The sequence below is a fragment of the Chlorocebus sabaeus genome, chromosome 16 (genome assembly GCF_047675955.1).
Source record: "Chlorocebus sabaeus isolate Y175 chromosome 16, mChlSab1.0.hap1, whole genome shotgun sequence".
NCBI classification, from domain to species: Eukaryota; Metazoa; Chordata; class Mammalia; order Primates; family Cercopithecidae; genus Chlorocebus; species Chlorocebus sabaeus.
This window is the reverse complement of record NC_132919.1, coordinates 18358698-18380600: the sequence shown is the minus strand read 5'-3', so window position 1 is coordinate 18380600 and position 21903 is coordinate 18358698. Positions and strand designations below refer to the sequence as shown.

The 21903-nt window shown below is 54.6% G+C and overlaps 1 pseudogene; it reads right to left on the bottom strand.

Moving 5' to 3' along the window:
* Positions 1-9675: 9675 nt before the first annotated feature.
* LOC103242573 (TBC1 domain family member 3G-like) lies at positions 9676-20276 on the bottom strand (annotated as a pseudogene).
* Positions 20277-21903: the final 1627 nt, after the last annotated feature.

The following is a 21903-nucleotide window of genomic DNA, read 5'->3' as shown; positions in this document are numbered from 1 at the left end:
CTTAGGCAGGTTCCAGAAGCAGGCCCCGAGACAAGTATTTCTGTGCAGGTGGTTTATTAAGGAAGCCTCCTGAGGTCATGGCAAGGGAGAGGAGAAGGGGAGCAGGACAGGGAAGGGAAATCATTTGAGCCAGATGTGATTTCAGGAGAGGCCCAGCCTCAGCCCGACCCTGCAGGGAGCCCCAAGACTTCTGCCCTGGTCAGGCATTAGCTGAAAACACCTGGGGCAGGGGAGGAGGGATAGACTCCCAGGCACTCCTGCTCTCTGCCTGTGTGGGAGAAGCAGTTCCTTGCAAGTGTGAGCCACAAGTGAAGCGGTGGCCTGCCCCTCCAAACCTGTGGGCGTTACGTGGAACGAGAGACTTGAGAAAAGAAATGAGACACAGAGACAAAGTATAGAGAAAGAAAAAGTGGGCCCAGGGGACTCCGCTGGCACCCACCGGTCTCTGAGTTCCCTCAGTATTTATTGATCATTATCTTTACCATCTCAGAAAACGGGAAGTGGCAGGACAATAGGATCATAGTAGGGAGAAGGTCAGCAGAAAGACATATGAATAAAGATCTCTGTGACATGAATAAGTTTAAGGAAAAGTGCTGTGCCTTGATTTGCATATGCAAACATCTCCGTAAACCTTTTAGTGCATAAAGAACAGTATTGCCTCTAGCGCTAGCACGTCCTACCTTCAGCCCTAAGGCGGTTTTCTCCTTTCTCAGTACATAGAACGTACAATCTGGTTTTATACCGAGATGTTCCATTGCCTAGGGACGGGCAGGAGACAGATGCTTTTCTCTATCTCAACTGCCAAGAGGCCTTCTTTCCTCTTATACTAGTCCTCCCCAGCACAGACCCTTCATGGGTGTCAGGCTGGGGGATGATCAGGTCTTTCCCTTCCCATGAGGCCATATTTCAGACTATCACATGGGGAGCAACCTTGGACAATACCTAGCTTTCCTAGGCAGAGGTCCCTGCAAACTTCAGCAGTGTATGTGTCCCTGGGTACTTGAGATTAACAGAATGGTGATGACTTTTAACCAGCAAGCTGCCTTCAGGCACTTGTTTAACAAAGCACATCCTGCACAGCCCAAAGTCCGTTAAACCTTGAGTCACCAAAGCACATGTCTCTTGCAAGGACAGGGTTGGGGGTAGCATCACAGATTAACAGCATCTGAAATACAGAACAAAATGGAGTCTCTTATGTCTACTTCTTTCTATATAGACACAGTAACAGTCTGATCTCTTTTTCTTTTCCCCACAAGGAGAGGACGCCGTGCAGCCCAGATGCTGGGAGATGGGGGCACAGATCTGATAAGAGGAACTTAGTGGGTCCGGCTGAACAATAACAGCTTGGGCCTCCCTGCACATTCATAAAGACAAATGCTAAATACAATAACTGTATATTAACTAGATAATGTTTATCAATATAAATATGTAAATTAGCATGGGTAATAAAATCATAATCGATACTGTTAGGTAGTGTTTCCTGAGTGCCTTCAATGTTCTGGACCCTGTGCTGAAGAAGCACTTTCCATGGATCTTCCCACTTCCTCCGCACTCCACCCGTGTGTGAGGTGGGTACATAATGATCCCACATTCCAGACGAGGGAACTGAGGCCCAGGGAGGCCGCGCCAGCTCTCTGACTGCAGAGTGGTCTCTGGTGTAGGCCAAGCGCTCTCACCAAGATGCCTGCACTCTTTGCTGCCTTTCCCAGGGATCAGGGTCACACAGCTGAGGGTCCCCTCCAAGGTAGTGTCTCAGACCCGGTGTCTGGCCCTCTCAGGGCCTGGAAATCCTGTTGCCCCCCAGCCCAGTGGCCCCGGGGACTTGTGGAGTCCTCTGTGCCACGCTGCAGGTGGGTGGGGCACTGGCAAGGCAGAGTGAGGGCTGCGGTGTGACTTTGGAGCACGTCTGTCATTTTCTCCCCCCAAAATGAGACAGGATCTTGCTCTGTTGCCCAGGCTGGAATGAAGTGGTGCAATTATAACTCACTGTGGCCTGGACCTTCTGGGCTCAAGTGATCCTCCCGCCTCCCACAGCCAGCCTCCTGGGTAGCTGGGACCACAGGCCCATGCCACCTTGCCAGGCTAATTTTTAAATTTTTGGTAGAGATGGGGGTCTCGCCATGTTGCCCAGGCTTCGTGTCATTTTCTGAAACTGTTTCTTTCCCACCTTAAAAATGGAACAAACAACCCCTCATGGGAACCAGCGTCCTCCACTCCTGGGCTTTCTGGGGTGTCTCTCCCAAGTTCCCCGGGGCCTGACCCTCAGAACCCGGGTTTGCGGCAGGGCCTACACCCAGCTCCAAGCTCTCAGCCCAGCACTTAGCAGTGGCTGAGGAACGATGGTCGAACAGGCAAGGAATGGATGCACGAACGCCAGTGAGTGCTCTGTTCCACAGGAGGCCACAGCTGCCTTGGTGCCAAGGGACAAGCTGTTCCTTGGTGTTTGCTTCCCAGTGTTCTGGGAAGCGTCCAGCTGCAGACAGCAGCCTGGGGGAAGTGCGTCCTGGCTGCCCCCACCCCTAGTCTCACGCTGGCACAGCGGGACCAGGGGCACAGGGTGGGGAGATGAGGGTGTCTGTGGCCAGGCCTCCCAGGTTGGCTGGAGGTGCTCATCAGGCTCCCAGGCGGTGCTCTCAGTAGGTCTCTTTGTCCTCTGGTCACTTCCTGCCTGCGGGAGGCCACTGGGCCTGGACCAGCGCTGCCCACAGCCAGCAGGGCCCTGGTTTACCCCCATGGGTCTTGAGCTGCTGAGCACTGATGCCACAGGGTGGTGCCAAGACACCTTCTGGAGAGGACCCGGAAGGCCTGGCCAAGGGTAGGGGCCGTGGTGCTATGGTCCCTGCCCAGGGGATGCCTGGCTGGTGCAGGGAAAGAGGGAGGTGGTCCTGGAGGCAGTGCTGCCTTGATCTACCCACAGGAGCGCACTGTACAGGGGTTACGTGAGTGTGGGATCAGGGTCCCCCAGGCCCCATCTGCCCCCTCATGCCTGGTGGTGAAAGGAATAAAAATTAGAAACTTAATAAAAATTAGAAACTTAAGTTAGGCCATTTTGAAACTTAGAAAAACAACCCACTCAGACCCACCCAACACCAGATGGCCACTCAGACCCACCCAACACCAGATGGCCCCTTAGTAAACACCCAATATCCCCGGAACGCAAACAGAAAAATAATTCCAGGAAAAACCCCTCATACGAGCCCACCCCAACCAATCAGAGAACTAGCCTACCCCAACCGATCAGAAAAGACACACCCTGCTCTCACCATAGCTGGCTCCAATCATTTTGAACCTTAAGCCTTGTTTGAATCTCGCGCCTTAAGCTTTGTTTGAATTTCGCGCCTTGTTTGAACCGGTGGTGTTTGCCTATATAAACTACCTGTAACAAGCAATCGGGGTCCTTTGCCACCTTTGTGCATAGGACCCTAGCGCGCTAGTAATAAATCTCTCTGCTGTGACTCCCGTGTTGAGTGGTCTCTCGAGACGACCCCCTATCCCAGGAAGGAATCTAAACCTAGGTTCCAACAGTGGCATTGAGCAGGTGTCTTAGCCACTCTGACATCCGCATTCTCCTCTGTGAAACAGGGTGTGACAGGACTCCCTCCTGGGCTCCTGAGATCCTGGCATGTGTAGCGCTGTGTCAGGCACAGTTCTAGGCCCTCTACCTTCACTGGGTTTAGGTAGCCTCCTACCAAAGGAGGATAAGAAGACCCAGAGAGGCTGAGCAATTGCCTGAGGTCACGCAGCTGCCCAGTGGCCTCAGAGGACACAGCTGGTGTCCCATCCATCTATCACCCACCCTCCCTACCCAGGACTCGCCTCCTCAGGTCTAAGCCTGGGACACCCGAGTGGGCTCCTTGGGCCGCTTCTCCCAGCTGCAAGGACGGGCAGTCTCCACAGCTGGAGGCCTGGAGAGTCCTTGCCCCAGGAGAGGGTCTCAGCCAACAGTGGCTGTGGGGGTGGTGGACAACTACTCTAGCCCCTTGCTCCTTAGTGTGGCAACCTCTGGGGCCTGCTCCACGCTATGTCCCAGGGCTCCCCGCAGCACAGGGCTCCCCGCAGCATGGAGCTTGGCGCTTCACTGGTAACTGCCTTGATAACACATACTTTACTGGCTTCTTCCCTCCCCTGCCTCTCATTCCCTCCCCTGGGGCTTCCTGCATCTCCCAAACTAAGCACTTGCTCTGGAATCCTTGTCCCAGCGACTGACTCAGCCCCCACCCGAGACAGTAGCAAAGCCGGAGTTGGGCCAGACAGTCGGGCTCCAGAACCTATTTTTAAAAAGTTTTATTTGTTTGTTTTGTTTTGGTTTTTTAAATAAGGAGGCAATGGGGTCTTGCTTCACTCTGTCATTCAGGCTGGGGTGCAGGGGGCAGGCAGCCTCGAACTCTTGGGCTCAAGCCATCCTCCTGCCTCAGCCTCTCCAAGCGCTGGGACTGCAGGTGTGACCCACTGCAGAATCTGTTCAGAGGGGCCGCTGGACTGGTTTCGACCCACTGGACTTGTTTGCAAAACCTCCCACCGGGCACAGTCTCTGGACATTTTCCTAGTTTGTGACAAGGGGCTGCTGCCAGAGGAGAGTAAGGGACCTTTTACCCTCTGTGCCCTTCTGTCGCTGGGTCAGGGCCCTGAAATTTATTGCACCCACCAGCCCCAGGGACAAAGTCCTCTGCACAGGGCAGGTAGCCAGCCCCTGGACCAACGCCTCAGGAAGGTAAAGAAGCTGGGTCCACCCATGCTCACCACCTGACTTTGGTCCAGGGCAAGCAGTCCAGGGCTCCATCCCGCCTGAACTGGTTCCTCCCAGCCCCATCCAGAACCCGGGGTGCAGAGGAGTCCAGTACCTAGGTCAGCAGTGCCACCTGTTGGTGACCATCAGAAGGTGCTGGCACCTTGTTCTCTGCTGGATATCAGGCAGCCACTCTGTGGCATTGAGGGCTGTCACTCGGGAGGGCTGTCACCCCGGGAGGCTGTCACTCAGGAGGGCTGTTACTCAGAAAGGCTGTCACCTAGGAGGCTATCACTCAGGAAGGCTGTCACCCAGCAGGGCTTTCACCCAGGGCTGTCATCCAGGGGGGTGCTACCCAGGGCTGTCACCCAGGAGGCCTGTCACCCAAGAAGGCTGTCTCCCAGGAGCGTTGTCACCCAGCAAGGGCTGTGACCCAGGAGGACTGTTAACCTGGAGATTTCAGAGTGGAGTCGGGTTTTACAGGTTGAAACCTGGAAAGAACTGTCGGGTTTCTGGGTGTAGCATCTGTTCCATGACATGATGTACAAGAAGGAAGAATGGAAGAGACTGTGATCTCAGCTGCTTAGAGAAAGGGCTGCGGTTGCAACGGTCAAAAATGGCAGCCCAGTGAATCCCGTTGTCCATGGTGTGAATTCTTGGAGACAGGTGCGTCCCTGCCAGCCAGCGATATGAGAAACGATGTTCAAGATTGTTTTGATTCAAGTGTTTTGATTCAAGACAGGGATGGGTGGGGCAGGGGGTGGATTTCTGCCCAAAGCACTTCCTATGTGGAACCAGCAGGGCAAATGGCTGTGGACCAGCATGCAGCCAGCCAAAGGGAAACTGGTGTGCAGAGAAGTGCTCCTGAGAGTCAAGTGCATAAAATGCAAATCAAACGTGGGAAGTGCCAAGAAACGTTATATCAGGACATCACTCCAAATTTGGAAAGAATGGGCAGTGGGGAGATGACCTTTTGTTGAGCCACATTACCCCAGCCAGGACAGGAGGCCTTGGGGAACCCCTCTTCTTTTTGTCACAAGAAAAAAGTGTATGTTCATAGTAGGTGAAAATTATGGTGATATTGAACAACCATCATTAAAATGGTATCACCTGTATCTATTGATGACATTTCATAGTCTTCATGTAAGCCATTCTAAGTGGCTGCAAACATTCATTTCACAGGGCCAACCATGACATTCTTAAGTTTCCCCTATTGCTGAGTATTCAGAGACTTTCCAGCTTTGGGTTTAAAAGTGATACTCGCCAGGCGCAGTGGCTCACGCCTGTAATCCCAGCACTTTGGGAGGCCGAGGCAGGTGGGTCACTTGAGGTCAGGAGTTCCAGACCAGCCTGACCAACACGGTGAAACCCCATCTCTACTAAAAATACAAAAATTAGCTGGGCGTTGTGGCGGGCACCTGTAATCCCAGCTACTCGGGAGGCTGAGGCAGGAGAATCACTTGAACTTGGAAGGCATACGTTGCAGTGAGCTGAGGTCACACTCCAGCCTTTACAACAAGAGTGAAACTGTCTCACAAAAAAATAAATCAATCAAAATAAAAGTGATACTTAAGTGTATGTGTCAAATTTTGCCCACTTTTTGGATTATTTCTTCTGGATGGATTCCTAGAAGTGAAATTCCTGAGTAAACGGAAGGCAGGACCTTTGTTCCTTGATCAGTGACTTCACACTGTTGGGCCAGAGCCAGTCTGGCTTTTAGCTGAATTTGATTGGTTCCATGCAAGCCCATGCCGCTTTTTAATGCACATGAACCCTTTTTTTTTTTTTTTTTTTTTTTAAGAGGTGGATTCTCACTCTGTTGCCCAGGCTGGAGTGTAGTGGCAGGATAACAGCTTGCTGCAGCCTGGTCCTCCTATGCTCAAGTGATCCTTTCCCCTCAGTCTTCAGAACAGCTGGGATTACAGGCATGCATCACAATGTCCCACTGATTTTTTTTTTTTTTTTTGGGTAGAGACAGGGTCACGTTATGTTGCCCTCACTGATCTCAAACTCCTGACCTCAAGTGATCTCCAGCTTCATTCTCCTAAAGTGTTGGGAGTATAGGCTTGAGCCACAATGCCTGGCCTGTACCTAAATTTTTTTCCCCACACATCAGAATTTCCACAAAATCATGTGTTCTATGCCTACATTTTTAAAAGTAAGACTTGCCGGGCTCGGTGGCTCACGTCTGTAATCCCAGCACTTTGGGAGGCCAAGGAGGGTGGATCACGAGGTCAGGAGATCGAGACCATCCTGGCTAACATGGTGAAACCCCCATCTCTACTAAAAATACAAAAAAATTAGCCGGGCGTGGTGGCAGGCACCTGTAGTCCCAGCTACTTGGGAGGCTGAGGCAGGAGAATGGTGTGAACCCAGGAGGCAGAGCTTGCAGTGAGCCGAGATTGCGCCACTGCACTCCAGAATGGGTGACAGAGCGAGACTCCATCTCAAAAAAAAAAAAAAAAAGTCAGGCTTCTGGCCAGGTGTGGTGGCTCACACCTATAATTCCAGCACTTTGGGAGGCTGAGGTGGGTGGGTCACTTGAGTTCCGGTGTTTGAGACCAGCCTGGGCAACATGGCAAAACCCTCTATTCTCTAAAAAAAGATACAAAAATTAGCTGGGTGTGGTGGCATGTGCCTATAGTCCCACTACTCGGGAGGCTGAGGCATAAGAATCGCTTGAACCTGGGAGGCAGAGGTTTCAGTGAACTGAGATTGTGCTACTGCACTCCAACCTGAGCAACACAGAGAGATCCTATCTCAACAACAACAAAAAGAAAACAAGAAAAGAAAAATTTCCCACCAGAATGCAGATGTATTGCTTATGTTGGAAAAGCAGAGTAATCCACTGCATTACAAGAATGAAGGGAGAAACGTGATTTTTTTTTTTTTTTTTTTTTTTTTAGACAGGGTCACCTTCTGTCACCCAAGCTTGAGTGCAGTGGGGCGATCTCAGCTTGCTGCTACCTCCACCTCCTGGGCTCAAGATCCTCCCACCTCAGCCTCCTGAGTTGGCACTGCAGGCATACACCACACCACTATGCCTGGCTAATTTTTGTATTTTTTTGTAGAGACAGGGTCTCACCATGTTGCCCAGGCTGGTCTCTAACTCCTGGGCTCAAGCTATCTGCCTACCTTGGCTTCCCAAAGTGCTGGGATTACAGGTGTGAGCCACCACATCCAAATGATAAAGCACATTTATTAGTTTATAGTTTACACTTTAAAACAACGATGAGGCCGGGCGCAGTGGCTCAAGCCTGTAATCCCAGCACTTTGGGAGGCCGAGACGGGCAGATCACAAGGTCAGGAGATTGAGACCATCCTGGCTAACATGGTGAAACCCCGTATCTACTAAAAAATACAAAAAACTAGCTAGGTGAGGTGGTGGGCGCCTGTAGTCCCAGCTACATGAGAGGCTGAGGCAGGAGAATGGTGTAAACCTGGGAGGCGGAGCTTGCAGTGAGCTGAGATCTGGCCACTGCACTCCAGCCTGGGCGACAGAGCAAGACTCCTCTCAAAAAAAAAAACAAAAAAACCAAAAAAAACAAAAAAAAAACAAAAAAAAAGGTGATAACAGCCCTTTCCCAAAACAAACTTCCTTCTCTCCTGGGGACTGGACTGCCTTTATAAGACTAACAAATTAGCCACAGGATTAGAAATTACGATTTAGGAGTTATGCAGCTGGAGGCTACAAGATTCTGCCCCTCCCCAAATTGCTCCTGGGAATTTTGTCTCAAAACCTAAGATCAGTGCTTAAGAGGTTTGCACTTGATGGATCAACTGGCACCACCCAGATTGATAAACTGACTCATCTGATTTTGTGGCTGTTACCCAGGAACTGACTCAGCTCAAGAAGACAGCTTCAACTCCCTGTGATTTCATATCTGACCCAAGCAATCAGCACTCCCGATTCACTGGCCTCCCCCACCACCTACTAAATTATCCTTCCAAACTCTGATCCCCGAATGCTGATGGATCATGCAAATGGAGACTGATTGGAGTATAACTCTGGTCTCTCCTACAGCCAGCTCTGCATGAATTACTCTTTCTCTATTGCAATTCCCCTGTCTCAATAAATTGGCTCTGTCTAGATCGTGGACAAGGTGAACCTGTTTGGCAGTTACAAGGGCACCCCTGCTTTCCTGGGGTGTCCACCACAGAGTGCAGAATGCAGGTGTGTGGGCCTTTCTGGCAGCTGCCTGTGGTTTGGCCAAGCCCCGCCTCCCCCATGTCTCCCTGGGCTTCCATCCTGTCTCCACTTGCATTTAGAGGTGGCTGCTGCTCTGGGAACATTAGAATCTGGAAGAGAGATGCAGCCACATTAGTTTTTTTCAGGTATCTTTCTAAATGTTTGTATCCAAGTGAATCCCCCTTACTCACTGTGGCATTGCCTTTCTAAGTAGTTACCTCTGTGCCTGCTATAGAACTTCTCACAAAAGAGAGACAACAGCCCTAGGCACTACCGTGGGCATTAGGTCCTATGTTTGATGTGCTCCTGTGATTTTACTTTGTTAGAACCAAATATTTACATGATGGGTTTGGGAATCTCTCTTCTTTTAGCTCCCGATCCAATATGAAATTCAGGAAACCAGTATGTGACAAACTGCATCTGGCCACTAAGGGAGCCCCTGGGTGATCCCAACACATTCACACCAGTGTATGAAAAATTGCCTGCATTTCAGAGAAGATAAATGGACTTTCCCTCTTCAGATGCTTGAAGGGAGCGCTTTGAGCCGAGTGGTACGTGACCTCCCTCCAGCCCCGGGGCCCTCGGTGGACCTGGGCTGCCTGGCAGGAACTGGAACCTCCCTAAATGTTCCCTCCTGCACCAGCACCACTGCAACATAGAGACCCAAGTGTGATTTATTTTGGCTTGGTGTGTATGCTTTTCATTGTGTAAAACTGCTATTCTTTTGACAATTCAGAAGACTGTTTTGTTTACTGTAACTTTGAAAACAAAAATTGTAACAAAAACATTCCCATGACTGTGCTGTGGTTGGAGACTTTATTACCAACATATTTACACCTTCCTTTCCTCTCTCATTTTCAGGAGCTGTTTCAGGACTCCTCCTCTTCCCCTAATAACTTGAGTCTTTCCTATGTCATAATAAAGCTACATTTTCTTCTGAAAACTGGCAGATTCTCCCTTCCTAACACAGACAGCCGAGGAGAGGGTGGCAGGTGGGAGAAGAGCAGCCAGGGCACACCGGCCTGCATGGGGGCGTCGCTGGTTGGAGTCAGTGGCCAGAGCTGCAGCCTGCCTTTGTGCCCAAAGTCTTGTCTGGGTGTCAGGAAGGCCACGGACTCACATTTCACCCCTTTCCGTGACTGGCTCGCCGTTCAATGACCCTCGTTCCTTCTTTTTTGAGCAGGAAGGTGTCATCTAGGACTCTGTCTTTGGGTGTGCATGAAAGTCATCTGAGGCCCTTGACATGCAGGAATCCTTGCCAGCCTTGGATTGCAAGACCCAGGCTGTGGTACAGCAATGTGCATTTTGTAGGAAGTTCTCTGCTTGATTGGAGAGTCATAAATAGAAAGAAACACTATAATCAGTGGAAAGATGATGTGCACAGCTATTCAAGAGCACGGTTCTGTGACATTATCGCGAGGTAGGGGTGGACCTCTATGACGTCCTCTCCCAGCAGCCCTACATACTTCCTCAGTGGGTCAGGAGTCTCCTACTTGGCTTCATCTTCGATTCTGAAGCCTCTGAGTTCTGAATAGTTCTGCCCCCTCCTTTTTCAGATGCCTCTGTGGCAAACCTTTATTTGATTTTCTTTATATGAAGACACCAGGAACACCAGAGAATGTCCCAGGGTTTCAAACTTAGCCCTGTCTCTTCACATTAAATAGAACCATTGTTGTGTTCCCCTGGGGGAAGTTTCAATCTGCCTGGGTCCTCAGACCTTCCAACCAGCAAAACTCCATTTCTCCAGGACAGACATAGGAAAGCTCTGTGACTGAGACATTCCGTGCAATACTGAACATCATCCACTTCTACACTCTCACTTTCAGAACTACACCTTCTGGCTGTCGGAGAGTCAGCACCATATGCTGGTTTCCAGTGGAAAGCATAACATTTATCTTGTAAGACAAACCACCACTTCAGCGTAACTGAGCGATCCTAAGCCCAGTTGCTTCCAGGTGGCGGCTGACGTAGTGAGAACAGTTAGTTCCCTGATCAGGGGCCACAGCTGCATGTCCCTCAGTGTGAATAGGGTACCCTGGTCACAAGCAATGCCCTGTGGGCTGCTGTGATGGCAACAGGCAGGGCCAGTGAGTCTGTGTCCAAGTAGGGGCTCCCGGCAGTGAAGGCCGATCTCAGCCCTCTCCACAGTGTGGGCAGCCTGTCCATAGGTGGCCAACCGGTCCTCCTGGGAAACAGTGCCAGCCCAGGGATCGACACCAAGTCGCTCAGCAGATGGGGCACTCGGCAGTGGTATTGGCCTGGTCAGCCTGGTCAGGGCACGAGCAGGATGCTGAGCCTCTTGTGTCTCATTCCTGTCTGATGGCCACTTTGTCCATGGGTCCATCCAGCAGTCGTGGTGGCTGGGGAAAGGAGCTGACTCCATCCACCTGGTGTGCCGTGTTCCCCACCTCAGGATCAAGAGCATCCTATGCAGCAATTCTCTTTGGCGGGAACATGGGAATGTGGATGAAACTATCTTCACAGTGTGAGCTGCTGAGGCAATGACTGCAGGGCGCCTCTGCCCTCTGGGAAGCCGGGCTGGAAGGCGCTTGGCAGTGGTGCCTGCTGTGGCTGCGACAGGGGCTAGGTTGCAGGACAAGGCTTCCAGGAGGGGGGTGGTGCGGCAGGCAGGGCTGCGAAGTCTCTGGGTGCCATGTTGGCATAGCGGACTAGGGCACTCGGGGCACTGGTGGGCCAGTCTCCGGGGTGCAGACTGCCTGCCCTGCAGCAATGAGGCCGGGAAGAGGCAGCAGTGTTCACAGTTGTTGACCCCCTTGAGCCAGCCCCCCACATCCTCATCACTGCACAGGCTCAGCGTCTCTGGCCTGGCTTACCCACGTTCTCTGATGTGAATCCTTACAACATCAGGGCTTGCAGTGCCCTGGTCCCCTGCGTGGTCACCTGGAGGCCTGTGGTGCCCCTCTCCTCCTAGGACTCGGGTTGAAGCCAGGTCCCTCTGGACCTGGGACTTGGGCCCTGGAGGAGGGACTCTGACCCACAGGTGGGGTCAGGGGCCCCAGAGCACGCTGCTGGCTGGCTGGGGCTACAGGAACCCCATGCTCAGCCTTCCCTCCTGAGGCCTTGATGGGACCAAGTCCCCCATTGAATGGGATTTCTCAAGGCCCACAAGCCAAAAATATAAAATAAAAATAAAATAGCAGTAAAAACCAAGGTCCAGCAGCCATCTGGGGCTGTAAGGCAGCTGGGCGGGTACTGCCTGGGCTCCTTCCATTCCAAGTTCTTCTTCTACCGAGGGGAGTCACAGGCAGGTGCCACCTTGCTGCTGGGGTGTCTCTTGACCTGCCTCTTCTCTGTTATAAGCCAGGGCAGGGCCTGGTGTCGGGGTCCCAGTGGGCTCGCTGGGTGGGGTCTGTCTTTTTGTTCCAGGGCTGTCCACAGAAGATGGAGAAGTGACAGAGTCCCAGGAGCTGTGTTCAAAATGGCAGCACAGGAAACATGGACCCCCGACATGCGGGTCTGTGTGGAGCTGTGGCATAGAGTTCCCAGACAAGTGTTAGTGTAATACAAAACCGGACCTCACCGGGGGACAGGCTGCCCTCATCTTGAGCTTCTGGGCCCCTCAAAGAGTGGCTTGCTGCCCTGGGTTCTGGGAAATCCCCTTGTGCCACTGGGCCTCAGCCTCGGCTTTGGGGACAGTCTTATCCGGCCAGGCTGGGGGAGGACAGGGCTTTTGTTCCAGGGGGACTGATGGCATGAGCTCCTGGAGCTGAGCTGGTGGGGTGGGGAGGGCCAGTCTGTCCCCCTGACAGAGGGGCCCAATGCCAGGGGACACCCTCGAGGACCCTCACTCCATCTTGGTGGAAAAAAAGAAAATATCTTCACTGAGCGCGTTGGGTCCCTTCAGGGCGGGCCCCAGAGACCCGGGCCTCTGGAGTCCTCGGGGTCCCTGTGAGGCCCCCGGGCCTGACACTGAGGATGCCCTTGCACGCTGCTGATCCCAGGGCGAGGGCTGTGTGCAGCCTGGGGTGGGGGAGCTTTCAGAGAACTTCAGGTCACTCCCAGAATGGCCCCCTGGGTTCAGGTTGGCTCAGGGCTTCCTGCCTCACATGCTCACCTCAGGGCTGTTTGGCAGCCCTGACTCAGAACTCAGGTGGAAGAAACCTTCACTGTCACCCAGCACCTCGCATGGGGGCCTGTCTCCACAGCAGGTGAGAAGTGAATGGCCACAGCTTCCCCTCTGCCCTCCAGTCCATCCACCCCATGCCAGGGCTGGACCAATCCCACGCCCAGCTGAACTCTTGGTTCTGGCTCTGGGTCAGGGCTTCGCCCATCCCCTCTGCCCAAATCCTCTCTGGGTCAGGGACACTGATTCTCTTGTCCCCCTGGCTTGTTGTCTTGACACCCTTGGGGGGGGGCACTCAGGAGTGAGGGGCCCTTGCTGCTCTCTGAGGTTGCTTGGAGGTGGGGGTAGGGGTTTCCACAGCTTGGTCTGACTGCCCCAGTGCCCTTCAGGGCCCTTTGAGGGGGTGAGGGGGACAATGTGGAAAGTCGGAGAGGGATTGGGGGATTCTGCCCACAGCCCCTGCCTGTCCACACAGCATGTCCAGCACACACACACATGTGCTCAGCGCCTGCCCTGAGGACCGGCAGACCCATTTGACTTAGAATAGAGGAGGGAGAGGAGGAAGAAGAGGTACAGGAGGAAGGCCAGGTAGGAGGACTGGGGGGGCCAGGGCACTCCCCACCATTGACTGCCCCAGAGGGTGACTCAGGAGGGGACCTGGTGCTGGGGCTCACCTGGGGGTGGCAGGTCCCAGTGTTTCCTTGTGAGTTCCTTCATGGAGGTTTGAAGGTTCCTGAGGACCTCGTTGTCCTCCAGGGCCCAGCTCTGAGACAGTTGCTCCCGAAACTCCCAGATGGTGCTCCAGGAAAGCTTCATGAGGTACTCTAGGGACAGGGCGGGCATCAGGTCAGGAGGATTCCCTGTGAGGGATCTGTGCCTGCACCCCATTTCCACCAGGCCCACCTCCCACTGGGTGGTGCCTGGTCCTTCTTGGCCACCCCAGGGTCCGGCTGTGCACAGGAGGCCACAGCTGGGCAAGGCTGGGCAGGGAAGTGCTCACCACACTCCTGACTTTCATCTGGGTCATGTCAGGGGTGGACTCAGTGTCATCATGCCTTGCCCAGCCCACCAGGCCAGACCCCCCTATCAGGGCAGAGCAGAGAGTCATGGGGACAGTGTGAGAACGCTTCCCTCAGGCTAGCTGGAATCTGTCCTGCGTGTTCCCCTAAGCACCCTCAGGCACACGGGACTTACTCCTGTGTATTTTGAATGATGCATGCGCCATGGCCGTCAGTACCCGCTCGCCCTCCAAGATAAACATATCCCACAGTCTCATGGTGAACCCAAAGGATTTCTGTGGGGACAGCAGGTGTGGGAGGACCTGGCCTTTCCAAGTTGGAGCTGGTGGCCTGAGCAGGGCCCACTGGGGTTTCAGTCCTCTGGAGTGCGGGGGAACCCCTCTCCATGGGATGAGATCCCCCATAAAACTGAGTCAGACAAGGTTCTGTAGATCCTCATGGGGGGCTCATCTCAGCAGCGCTGTGGCTTCTGGAAGGAGGGACTTCCTGAGGATTTGGGGTTTCCTGGGGTCCTCTCAAGTCGAGTCCTGCCCCAGTCTTCCCACGAGGCTGGGCCTGAGCCCTGGCCTCTGCCGTGGGATGCCCCTCTTGGGCAGGGCTTGGCTTGTGAGCCCTGCAGGAACCTGCCTGTGCCTTCTGCGAGCTGGGGGTGAACCAGCTCCTGGAGGAGCTGGACCCCTGGGCTGAGGGAGCTGGGCACTGCATCCCTGGGCTGGGGTCTCCCTGTGCCTCCTTACCCCACCAATGAAACACCGGAGGAGCCTCATCAGCATGGAACCCTCAGTGCACAGCCCTTCCTTGCCCTAAAGGGAGGAGCAGAGGTGCTCAGGGCCCCCTGGGCTACCCTGAAGTCCTCCCACTTTCAGTTCCCTCTGCAGACTCTTCTCCGTGGAGCAGAACCCCGGGCAGTGGCCAGGGGTCCCCCAACCCCTGCCCCATACCCAGAAGCCCAATGGACACACTTCCCTCAGCCCTGCTCAGCCAGAGCTTGGCCCTGGTCCCAGCGCCTCTGCCTCCCCCAGGGCAGGAAAAGGAAACCCAACTCCGAACCCACGGAGAATCCCCATCCCAGGTCAGGCTGTGGCTGGGACTTGGCCTCTTGTCAGCTCCATGAGGGACTCGAGCCGCCCCTGGCTCTTGGGACCCAGGGCCTCTGGGGAGGAGCAGAGGGTGTCATCCACTCACCAGGTGTCTCATGATCTTTGGGAAGAACTTGTGCAACACCTGCTCCTGGCATGATAGGAGCCTCCAGAGCCAGGCAGTATTCCGACTGTAGAATACTGAGAAGCCCCTAACCCACCATCTCATCAGAGTCCACTCCCAAGAGCTGGGTAGTGGCAGAGGACCCTGGGCCCTGAGGCCTCCCTCCCTCCTATCTGGTGACCCCATCACACAGTCTCAGCCCTGGGGAGGAGGGCCCTAGCTGGAGGTGGTGCCCAGTGGCCTCCTGGGCCGAGGTGCCAGGAGAGCAGGCCTGCCTTTGATGCTATGAGGCAGGGCAGAGGCAGACAGGTGCCAGCAGTGAAAATGGGGTGGGTGCTGAGGGCTGTGTGGCCATCTACTGGATGTGATGTCAGGCTGGGGGACACGGGATGCATGGGGGACATTGCCATCTGGGCTTCATCAGCCCATTTGTGGGCAGGGAAGGTGTCTGGGAGTGCAGCCAGCTGGGGAGGCAGGAGGACACTCAGGGAGGTGACCAGTGCCTGCACAAAATTGGGTCTGGCTTCGGGGAACAAAAGGCAGCCAGAGGGAAGTATCAATGCCCTCTGCTGTTGGGGGTGAAAGGCATCTGACTTGAGGTAAGAGGGTCCCTGTCCTGAACCAGGCTGCTGTGGGACCCTCAGCAGGGACATCCCAGAGACTCCAAACAAGCTGGGATGCAAGTAAGATGCCTTGCCTGGAAATCGGGATCATTAGCCAGGGTGGCCGTCCCCTGGCATGGCTGTGTAAGGCCCCGAAGGTAACTGTCCACCTACCCTGCAGGAAGTGCCTCTCACCAGCAAGCAGCTGGGCCAGCACCAAGAAAGCATCTTCCTCCAGCAGATACAGGAGGAGGGTGGCGGTGACGTGGCTCAGGTGCCTGTGGTAGCCCACCTCCTGCAAGAGCCAGAGTCACCGTGGAAGGGTGTCTCCTGGGAGGGCTGAGATCACCTGGGAGGACTCATGTCACCAGAAATGGCAGAGGTCCTCAGGGACACCTGCCACAGGCCCCCAGGATTTGGGGTGCAGCCTCTGCATTCCTCCCCTGGCACTGGGCATGAGGACTCAACAGGTCATGCACGACTCAGTTGACAAGGAGCCTGGGGGTACTCCTGCAGTGAGCGTCCAAGCTCACATGGCCTGAAAGAGCACAGGCAAGGATTGTTCATGCCCCCTCCCCTGAGCCAGGCTGGGGAGGCCACTGTGCCAGGCCCAGAGCAGCACCTGTGAACTCACCTGCCATGAGGGCAGGCAGCGGGGCACTGACCACCACACAAAAGGTCCTGCAACAGCCCAAGGGCTGCCTGCCAGGCACAGGAGGGCAGCTGGGTCCAGACTCCATGTGGGCAGCCCATGGAGTTGGCTCAGCCACTCTCCCTGCCTAGAATGGTCTGGAAAGTGGGGGTGGAACAGGAGCAGCCACCTGGGTGACACCCTCCCTGTCTGTTGCCCTACTGTGGGGTTCAGGCAAAGGGGAAATTGGATCTCTGATTGGTTTCTGATGAAGAAGAGGCTTCCTCAGGATACAAACTCATTTCATGACAAAAGCCTGGTCCATCAGGCACCTCAGCAACTTGTCAAACCTGTCTCCTGTGAGGACCATCTGCATGCGACCCTGCCAAGCTCCTGGGCTTCGGGGCAACACCAGGAGGAGAAGGTCATTTCTTCATCTGAGACGTGGGGATCGGGTCAAGATGACACCAAGAGTCTGGGCTTCAACCCTTTTCCATCTCAGTTTGACCCCTTGTGCTGCCCCCTTGCTTAGGTGTCCACGCCAGCAGTGAGCTTGAGTCCTGCCTACTACGAGCTGGTGGGTCACGAACACTGAATTTTCAAGAAGTGCTGACACCCCCAAGAGACACCCATGCCTGTGAATATGGGCACATGGCCCAGGAATATCGCTGCCCGGGAATACTCACAGGGTTATATGCAGAATAGGCCACGAGGATGTCACATAATTCCTGCTGCCTAGAAAAGAGGGAAAAGAGGGTTTTGTTTTGTGCAGATGCTGTCAGTTTCATTTTGTCTACAAACCCTGACAACAAACACAATTCTGGGTTCAGATGATTCCCCCAGATAAGCAGTGAGCTCTTCAGGACACCTGAGTTTTTAGAAGCTTTTTCAGTAAAATCCACATTCTTTGCAATGCAAATATCACAGGTGTACATTTGGATCAGTGATTATTTTCACTCTGGTTGATTTTTTCCTCCCCCTTTTCTTGGTTTGCACACACGGAAGTCCAGTCTTTGGGACGTGCAGTTCCACGGTTCTGAACCAATGTGCAGACCCTTCCGTCCACCACTGCAGCCCCTCCCAGAGCGGCTCCTTCATCCTCCAAGTCCCCAGCGTGTCCCCTTTGCAGCTGACCTCTCCTGGCTCCATCAGCGCCTGACTATCCTGACCAATTATTCTCTGTCTCTATGCTTTGCCCTTTCCCAGAATGGCCGATGAATTGGAATCCTGTGGTGGTAGCCTGTTGGGTCTGGCTTCTTTCCCTCAGCAACACACATCTAAGACCACCCATGTTCCTGCGGGCATCAGGGGTTCATTCCTTTTCCTCACTGAGTCATCTTTGTCTGAAGAGTGGAACCCCCTTTCTCCCCAGTACCCCTGTTGATGATCATCTCAGTGGCCTCTGGGTGTGAGTGACAATCAATCAAGCAGTGAATGTGGCATGTGGGTTTTATTTGCACGTCAGTTTTCAAACCATTGTGGTGAATATCTGTGACACTTTGGGGATGTGTGGTACAAGGCCACCGAGCTTTGTGAGCCACAGCCCATCTGACTTCCAAAGTGCCCTGTCGTGTGCCCACCAGTCATGGATGAGCATTTCCAGGGCCCCGCATCCTCCCTGGTATTTTGGGCTGTCAGTGTTGCCCGGGAAGGCTCCCGAGCCCTGCCATCCTGCCGCCTTCCCATGGGTCTCTACCCTGGCTCATTGTGGGGCATGGAGAACACTTTTCACCATCTGCATGATTTTTTTTTTTTGCTGCCTCCCATCTCCTTGGGAGCCACCTGGGTTCTGGCCCCACATGTCCCAGCCCGGCCCAGGGCTTAGAGCCCGGGAGGTGCTCAGTCCATAATGCTGGCTGCTGCCTGGGCCAGGAGAGCCCTTGGCAGCTCTGTCACTTTTCCTGGGTGACCGTGGCCTCTGCCCTGGGGAAGCCCTCATCCCTCTGGATCGCCCCCATCTTCCCTTGTACCCCTGCAGCCCCCATAGGCCTTACCTGACTCCAAATCATTCTCTAAACATCACGTGGTTCTGCAGGGTGCGGCTGACATCTACCTTGATGTGGTAGGTGATCCTGGAGGACCTCTTTCCTTTCTCCTTCATGACCCTTAGGACAGGGCTGAGAGGAGGAAGCAGCCTCAGAACAGACAAAAGACTCCCTGCCCCAAACGGCAGTCATCCCACAGTCAGCACTTCTGGAAGGAAGGCAAGGTTTCCTTCTGCAGAAAGCGACTTTTTACCTTGTTTCTGAAGCCTGGGAGGGTCAGCAGAGCCCAGTGCACCTGCGGTGCCTGAGTTACCATATGTGCCCAGCATGTGAGTCTGACCACTGCCCCCACCCCCAACCTGGGCTTGACGTTCCCTCCAGCTGGAGTCCTGGGCTTCTGACATGGCCAGGCCTGTTTGTCCTGCCCTGGCTGAGTATGGGAGGGCTGTACCTTGTCTTCCCCTGGGTTCTCAGCCTTCGCTTTGTCAATGTCTAGCAGGAGTGACCACGCCCAGCCCCGCACCACCAGGGGAATGCCTTTGTACACAGTGCCTTTGTACACAGCTAAAGACAAAAGAACACTCCAGTGAGACAGGACACGGGGCGACTCAGGGAGGAAAGCTGGCGAACAGGCCTGCTGTCCTATGGTGAGGATGGGATGCCACCCACCCACTGATGCAGAGGCAGACGGTGCCAGGTCACAGCCATGGGTGCCTGTCTCCCGGCTCTACAGAGAGCTGTCACGGGGGCCACTCCCTCCCCATGTTACCTTCTTGCTGCTCCCATATTTTGTCCAGTCTCCAAGCATCTTCAGCCACTTGTCAGTGCATTTTATTTCCTGCCATCTTTGCTGTCAAAGGAGCCATGATGGAGTTAGTGGAGCTGCCAGGCCTCTGACAGTGGCCCATGGATGCTGGGTCCAGGGCTTTGGGGCCCTGAAGGGACCCAACCTGAAGGAGCCAGGAAAGGGAAGACCCCAGGGGCTGAGATCCTCTGAACTAACTGGAGCTGGGGATCTGGACTGGTGATACCAGGACACGCCATCCTCAGGGCACAGATGCCCTGAGTGTTAGTTGGGTTCCAGCCTTCAACTGGGGACTTGGTACAAACAGGCAGTGGACTCTGAGCCAGGACTGCAGTTCTTGGTTTGGGTTTTGGTCAAAGCCTTATGGGAACAGAGTCCAGCCAGAAAGGCCGCCCTCCCAGTGACAGCCATGGCCCACTCACCACTGCCCGGGTCCACCAGCCACCACCTCTGCGTCACCGACCACCCCTGATTCCCTATCCTTGGAGCGGCCTCCCACACAGCAGGCACAGGCTCTTACCTTCACCTCCAGGGCACTGACGGGGGCAGCTCCATCTCACTGTAGGGCAACCCAGGCAGAGATGAGGACCTGTCCAGGGCAAGAGCCATCCCCCTCCCTGAGAGGACCCCAGGGAAGGACCAGCCCAATCCTATCCACCCTAAGTCTCAGCCCGGGACAAGGCACAGACAAGAAAAGCAAGGGCCTCCCTGTGGAGCTGACACCTGCGAGGCACCAGGACCCTGGAGAAGAGGGAGCTCTAGGCTGGCTTGGAGGGAGCCACTTGGGACCTGGGTGCCTCAGGCTGCACAATGGGGCTGCCTCTCCTGGGCTGGAGGCGGCACCCTCTGTGGGAGCTGAGAAAGTCCAGTCCTGAGATGGGATGGGTGCTGCCCGGGGGGTGGCTGAGCCCTGACTGACAGCAGTGCCTCGAGAGTGACCACATCACCCACCAGAGTCCGGAGAGCCTGGCCTGAGAGCTGCCCAGTGCCCTGAGGATGCACCTGGAGCCCATCCCAGCTGACGCTCCCCATGGGCCTTGCAGGGTGTGACCTCCCAGTGTGCACCCGCCTCTGCCTGCGCCCTGGCCGCTGACCCTGCCTGTTCCCTTCTTCCCTCCTCCTGCCTGACCCAGAGACTGTGACCCTCCCTCTGGCCACCCTGGCCCTTCTTTGACCCTTTTCCTGTCAGAGCCGAACGAGACCTCCCTCCCTGATCCATCCACACCTCTGCCTTGGCCACTCTCTCACTGGGGTGCCCAGTGCTGCTGGGGAGAAGCCTTGGGTGACAAGGGTGACCAAAGGCCCTGCAGGCAGTGGGGATGGCCCTACCACCCCCGCCTCAAGCCTCAACCAGTTCTCAGGGCAGTCGGCCTTCAGCCCTCAGCCTCCTCCCAGCCACTGCAAAAACCAGGACATGAAGTGCCTGACTGTCCTCCCCCTACTGTCCTGCCTGCCCCTACTCCACCTCCCCCATTTCCCCTCTGCAGTGCTGACTGAGCCGGTGGGAAGCAGAGTCTCTGGAGGGCCACACAGAGCCTTGGGGACTGACCAAGTGCCCCCACTGAGGGGTCCCAGGTGGACCACACTTCCCTGCCCACCCCACCTGCCATGGGATTCTTTGGGGGATGCAGGTATGCAAAATAATGTTGGGGGTGCAGGGTGAGCATTTCAATGTATATTATCACGTATTATCTTACTGTGTAAATGCTTCTAAGAATAGTTAAGTAACTTAAGGTTTGCATGCTACTCAAAATATAGCTTTAAATGCCAATAAAAAATGGATGCAAATGAAAAGTCTCTCTTGCTGTGGTCCAGGGAATCTTTCTTTCAGAGAGACTTGCAGCTTTGAGCTGGAGCTGCCCTCTCCTTCCTGTCCACTGCACACCCCCACAACACACACACGTACACACACATATGCACACACACATATGCATGCACACATCTGTACATACACACACACTGTGCGTCATGCCCTCACTAAGGAGGCACGGAAGGGAATGTGTGTCTGTAAGGAAATGAAGACGGCTCAAGCCCCTGGTTCCCTGGGGATTTGCACAGACGCCCTCCCTGCAGACCATTCTTTGTTCTCGTTCTCTCTCTTAGTGAAAGAGAGAAGCAGAGCCTCAGCAGGTACCTGGCTGCTTAGTGCTCAACCCAAGGTCACAAGCTTCCTCAGGAGCCTGGTGAGATGGCGGCACCACAGAGCCTCCCAAACCGAGGGGGCAGCGTTCAGTGGAGCCTTGAGCTGAGGAAGGTGATAGACGGGACGACTTGGTTCATTAGACACAACCACAATGCAGTGAGGAAGGGCAGCCGCCAAAGGTTTTATTCTCCAGGAGGAGGGGCTCTCGGGGGCTGTGAGCAGGAGGCACGAGGACTTTATTGCACATGTGGTTAGGTGATGACGACCTACAGCTGCACTGGAAACTGGGACCCAGAGTGCCACGACCTCCTGCTCTGTCTCTCTCTTCCTCTCTGCCTCCTCTGTCTTTCTCTTCATCTCTCTTTTTTTCCTCTCTCTCTCCATCTCTTTCCCTCCTCCTCTTCCTCCTTGCCCCTGTTCCGGCACCTAGGACTCTCTCTTGGGTGTGTTCGCACACAATGCCAAGGCTGCCATCTGTCAGGGCACCCTCACAGGGCGCCTCCACCTTCCATCACC